Below are 6,584 nucleotides of genomic sequence, written 5' to 3'. Positions count from 1 at the left end.
GTCTGATGAGAAGGGTACTCAACAAGGCTAAAACATCGGTCAGCCTCTCAAAGTCTCTCATAGCTCTGCTATGGCATTATGTGGAATGGTTCCCGAACCTTCTGCAGCTCCTGACGGAGCCTCCAAGAGAACTCTCTCCATGTCACAGACAACCACACTTCAACATCTACCACAAGCTATAGCTTTGCTAGGATTGCACGCCTAAAGACTACTCAGCAACTCCTCTCTCAGAGAGGTTTTTCGCAACAAGTTGCGAAGAGGTTGTCTGGATATCTTTGGAATTCCTCAGCATCAGTCTACCAGGCAAAGTAGAACATCTTCTGTGGTTGGTGTCATGGGAAAGCATATCTCTCCGCTCGATACCTCAATTCCAGCAATAGCAGAATCCTCGAGTATTTGCAGGAGGAAAAGACCCCCCTTTTCAGTTTTGGCAGCTAAAGACGATCACTCAACCTTGAGCCTCGCCTTCAAACTGAAAAGAAGGGACATCCCCTCATTGGTAGATCTTTTCTAACTTGTGCAGACTTACAAACTTGCCTTTCCCCAGTTGGAATTGAGACCTCCCTCTCGGAACATGATTCGAGTTCTCCACTTACAGACCTTCCTATGGTCCACTTCACCATGCAACAAATTTTCACCTAGTTTAGAAAACAGTGTTCCTTCACACTTTGTCAGTGGCTAAACGGGTCAAGGAACTTCATGGTCTCTCAATTGACATCGCCCATTCAATGAGAAGGGTGAAAGGCAACGTTCAGTTTCATCCCTGAGTTTGTTGCCTAGACACAGTCTCCAGAGGTGACGGATCCTGATCCAACCCCTTCCAGACAACAAGTCTCCACTCAGTAACTGACAATCCAGATCATCTGTTACTGTACCCAGGGAGAGGTTTGACTGTACCCGGGGAGAGATTTGAGGCTCTACCTCAAGAGAATGGCAGCAGCCCAGCCGGGTGCCTTCTCTTGTTGTAAACACTGGGAGAAACAAGAGGAGGATCACCAAAACATCATCTCTGCTGGATTCACAGTCATTAATAACGCTCTGAATCCAGATCCTCCTCCAACACGTCATCCCATATCAATGCCCCTGGCCCTTCAGAGCAGATTACTCTGACGCAGGTTCTACAAGCAAGGGTGTGAATGCTCACAACCTTTTTCCTACAAGACATGACCCTCAGGAACTTGATATGATCTCTATCGGTCCTGTGGTGGTTGCACAACAGCTGCATGAAGGAAAAGGAATGACTGGCTCTTTTTCTCTTCTTCATCCTCCCCTCTTATGGGGAAAGGAGCAGCGTGTGTTCTTTGCACAATCTGACCTCAACCACTGCGGGTAAATCATGCTCCCTTGTGTACCTAATATTGTGTCAATACTGTTGCGTCCCCATACCCTGGTGAGGTGGTATTGGAAAAGTCTTGGTCCAACAGTTTTTCCTACAAAGTCTCAGAATATCTTGCACCTTGACAGTCACACTGTTTATCTCAACACACAGCTTGCGTAGGCAGCAGACCTTTCATAGCAGGGTTTAGCGAGGTGTAGGGACTGCTTATATTTAGTACCAACATATTCAATACATGGACCCCCCTGGTAAAGACAAAAAGCCTGATTGGCAGGGACGCCCTCCCTCTTAATGGGTGAATCACCCCTAATAAATAGTGTAAGTTTGTATTCCAGTTAAGGAACAAATGACAAATTCGTAGATAATTTGTATTTGTCCTAACGATACAAACCATTAGCTATTTATACAAACTAACCCGCCAACCCTTTCCCCCTTGAAGTCCTACCTCCAACCAAATTGAGCTAAATCACAAGTATGTGAGTGGGAGTGGTAGTAAGTTACCCGCCCTCTACCCCCGCTAAGGAACAGGATGCTTATATTGCTGATCCTAACGTAAGATTTACGATTGAAGATAAAAAGAACCCATTAGAATATTCAGTATTATGTAGCCTTTTGAAATTAAATAATAGTATTATTAATTGTTTTTTTTATTCCACCATTTGATTAATATCTCTACTTTTAACTATAAATATGAATTATAAGCATAAAGAAATAATATTAACTTTGAAAAATTATCATTAGCGAAATGACCGCTCAGGGCAAAAAAAGCGTGACGGTACGTTAGCGGCAACCTGGTCCAGGGGGGACGCTTAACAGGTTAATGATACAAACATTGAATTCTCTAAAGAAATTTTTCCTGCAATCACCTATCCCCCTGCTTGTCCGGCTTGCAATCAAAAGTGACGATAGAACACAGGTGTGTGTGTGTGAACGGGGTAGCCGGTACTACCCCTTTCCTCCCCTCTAACTAGCGGTGGAGTAGTTATACCTCGCTAAAAGTCTTTTGGCTAGTCTGCCAGCTTTGTCGAAAGTATATTCCCTTATAAAGATCTCAAATTACTTTAAATTTGTCATATTTTATAATTTTTACAGAATATATTCCATAGTGTTAAAATATTCTTTTTTTTTTTTTTACAGGCTAACTCACTGTAGAGGGAGACATCTTCAATATTAAGCCCTAAAAAACCTTTCTAGTATAGCACTTGAAGTTCTGAAATAGTGACTGTGGATAACAACCATCAACCATTTAGCATGAAAAGTTAAATCAACATAACTGTATACAGTACAGTGCTGTGCTAGAAAAGGGATTTTGACGAAGGAAAAATCTATTTCTGGGGAGAGACCTGTGGCGCCCGGCGAAAAGTCCTTCTTGTATACCTTTTCTGATAAAAACCTTCCAATTATACCAGAGAAAGATAAAAGCATGGAATGCTGAGGTTACAACCCTCGCGCGAGCACCTTTTGGGTGTCGTGTATAAAGCAAAGGCGCGTGAAATCCACTATTCACAGGTTGTCTTCCATTTAGTTAATTCCTTCGCCAAAGGGATGGGCCGATACAGAGGCCCTAGACACATCCCCATCGCCGCACCACCCACGCCACGACGCGAGCGCCATCTGAACAACATCCTTCTGTATTGACCATGATGGCTTGGAAAGGAAAGGGTGGGATCGTGTAAAATAAGGGGAAGGGTTTCGCCGGGCGCCACAGGTCTCTCCCCAGAAATAGATTTTTCCTTCGTCAAAATCCCTTTTCTGGGTCGAACCTGTGGCGCCGGGCGAAAATGTACCAGAGAATGCCTTCCAAGCCCAACAATAACTACTAATTTAATAAGGGGAGAGAAACAACACCATGTAAAGAAAATCATATATAATTCAGGTAAGTAGGCATAAAATATAAACTAGCCACAGGGCATAGTGATAACAAGGAAACCTCTGAGTATCAGAGGAAAACATGCAACAAAACTGACATGGCTAAGAATATCCCAACTTAATAACAAGGGAAAACAATAATAGTTACAATCATATTAACCTACTGTAATATGTAATACACTTAGGGCTAACGAACCACCAAGGAAGCGGCGTCGTGGTGCGAGTGGCGGGTAGGAGGGAGAAGAGAAGAGATGGATGAAAGGAAGAACAAAAGATCAATGGGGAGAGATAAGGCTCCCAGCTGCAACCGTTGGATATTTAAGAGCCTGTAAGTTCTTTAGATAGTGGCGTTTGAAGACCATAGGAGATTTCCAACCCGTGTACTTCTTAAGGTTATCAAAGTCCATATTCTGGAAATAGTTGATGGAGGTAGCTATCGATCGGATATCATGAGCATGGGGAAATGAACCCGGATTGGCTTGTTTAATGAAGTATAGGATCTGTTGCCTAATGCCACGTATGGAAATGGTACCTCCTTGTTCTCTGATAAACAAGGGGCCAGACGATTGGGTAGCAGTCCTGGTTAAAAAGGCCCTGAGAGTGGTGACCGGACATAGAGAAGTATCTTGGAGAAGAGGAATAATCTTCCAAGGGGACCACCTATTTTGGGGGTCCTCGTTCTTAGCTAGGAACGCCCTGTCTGGTGAAAGAAGTACCTCACCTGAAGGGAGGAAATCCATGTTCTCTGAGTTTCGTGAGAGAGCTGCTAGTTCTGAGATTCTGGAACCCGAGGCCAAAGCTGTTAGAAATAAAGTCTTCCTAAGAAGAGTGATATAAGAGCAGGATTCGTTGTCCGTGTCGGAGGCCAGTTTGAGGACATCATTTAGAGACCAAGAGACCTTTTGAGGACGGACCGAAGGTCGAAGCCTAGCACATGCTTTTGGAATAGATGAGAAATAAGACTCCGCCAGGTTAATGTTAAACCCAACCAGGAAGACTTTCCTCAGAGCTGACTTAATGGTGGTTATAGTGCTAGCTGCTAGGCCTTTGTCAAAAATGGACCTAAAGAAGGAGATGGCTAAATTAGGAGTCATAACCGAATGGTCTGAAGTCCTTAAGAAATCCGCTAGTTTCTTAACCGCCGAATCATATTGGCGAATCGTTGAGTCCCTTTTGTCTGATTCTATAAAGAGGACATTATCTGGGTCGATGTTTGCGTCCCTACGTGCCGCAAACTTCATGAAATCCACAAAGTTAGGGTTTTGGCTATCCTTGAGGAATCTGACACAGTCCGTGTTTGGACCACCTGGGTCAGTTTGGGGAATGGGATCCGGAAGGGACGGAGTTTCAACTCGAGGAGGAGAGGAAACCAACTGCTCTTTGGCCAGTGAGGTGCCACTAAAGCTACTACCCCGTTGAAGGAGCGGAGTTTGTGCAAGACTTTCAGTAGAAGATTCACTGGAGGGAATAAGAAGATCTTCTGCCAATGGTTCCAATCCAGGGTTAATGCGTCCATGGCATAAGCCTGAGGGTCCAGGTTCGGTGTCACATAACACGGGAGTTTGTGATTGAGTCGGGTCGCGAATAGATCTACCTGGAGACCTGGAACCAGCCTGAGTATCCACCGGAAGGAGTGCATGTCCAGGGACCACTCCGATTCCAGTGGGCTCGTCCTGGATAATGCGTCTGCTATCACATTCTGGACTCCTGCTAGGTGAGTTGCTGACAGGAACCAGTCTTTGTCGGCTGCCAAGGTGAAGATAGTGACTAGGATCTGATTCAGGTTGGGTGATTTGGACCCCCCCCTGTTGAGGCAGTGGACTACGGCCGTACTGTCTGAGACTACTCTGATGTGGGTCGACCTCGGAGGGGAGATTCTCTTCAGGGTCAAGAACACCGCCATGGCTTCGAGAACATTGATATGGAACTGTCTCATGGCGGGTGACCAAGAGCCCTGACACATCTGATGTTGGGAGTAACCCCCCCAACCACTCAGAGACGCGTCGGTATGAATTGTCACTTGTGGAGAGGGGAACTGTAGAGGAACTGACTTGGAGAGGTTCCTCCGATCGGACCATGGTCGTAGTCTCATTTTCAAGACAGAGGGGATCTTCGAGGTCTTGTCTCTTAAAGGTATTGTCGCCCTCTTTCTCCAAACTCGATTGATGTCTTTGAGTTTGGCTTTTAATAGGAGATCGGTCAGTGAGGCAAACTGGAGTAGGCCGAGGACTCGTTCTAAAGCTCTTCTGGACACCTGTTTGTGTTTGAGAAAGTTCCTGACCTTGGAAGCTATCTCCCTCACCTTCTTGGGAGGAAGGGAGAGCTTGTGCTTTGAGAGGTCCCAACGGATGCCTAACCATTCGAAGAGGCTTGATGGTTGTAGGCGGGACTTCCGGAGGTTGACTTGGAAGCCCAGTTTGGAGAGAAAATGGAGTACCTTCGACGTAGCTCTTTTGCATTCCTGGTGCGACTGGGCCCAAATGAGCCAATCGTCCAGATAGGCGACGATTTGTATCCCTTGGTGTCTGAGTTGCTCGAGCACCGTCTCCCCCAGTTTCGTGAATACCCTGGGGGCAATGCTGAGACCGAAGGGCATGACTTTGAATGCGAAGGCTCTCTTGCCGAGACGGAAGCCTAGATAAGGAGAGAAGTTTCGAGCTACTGGGACATGATAATAGGCGTCGGTAAGATCGATAGAGGTGGTGACGGCCCCACGGGGAAGTAAGGTCCGTACCTGAGAGATAGTCAGCATACGGAACTTGTCGCAAAGGATGTAAGAGTTGAGCTTCGACAAGTCCAGAACTACCCTCAACGCCGACGAGTCTTTCTTCGGGACTGTAAACAGGCGGCCTTGGAACTTCAGGGATCGAACCCGCTTGATTGCTCTCTTCTTGAGTAACTCCGCAGTGTACTCTTCCAGGATGGGAGTGGGTCTCTGGAAGAAGGTCACCGGTGGAGGAGGGGATCCCTGTGACCATTTCCAACCCAAGCCCCTTGATATTATGCTGTGAGCCCATGGACTGAAGGTCCAATGATCCCGGAAGTGATAAAGTCTCCCTCCTACCGGCATCACATCATTGGGAGGGAGTGAACTTAGGGCCCCTCCCTCCACGGGAACCCCTTGCTCTGGGCCCGCCGCGTTGGCGGAACTGTCCTCTACCTCTGGAACTCCCTCTTTGGTATCCACGAAAGGAACCGGAGGGTTCGTAGGCAGGGTTGTATGCAGGTGAGGGCATCCAAGAGGGGTTGGGCTGTGTACCAGGGGGAGCAGCGAGGTAGACTACCTGCTGAGGAGGCGCCTGTTGTCGAGAAGTCGAGGCCGCGGAAGGCTGTGGGGACGAGGTACCCCGGGCCGCTTTGTAAGGACTAAACCTCAGCT

This window comes from Palaemon carinicauda, chromosome 16 (genome assembly GCF_036898095.1).
Source record: "Palaemon carinicauda isolate YSFRI2023 chromosome 16, ASM3689809v2, whole genome shotgun sequence".
NCBI lineage: Eukaryota > Metazoa > Arthropoda > Malacostraca > Decapoda > Palaemonidae > Palaemon > Palaemon carinicauda.
The sequence above is the reverse complement of the archived record's forward strand: the minus strand, read 5'-3'. Positions refer to the sequence as shown.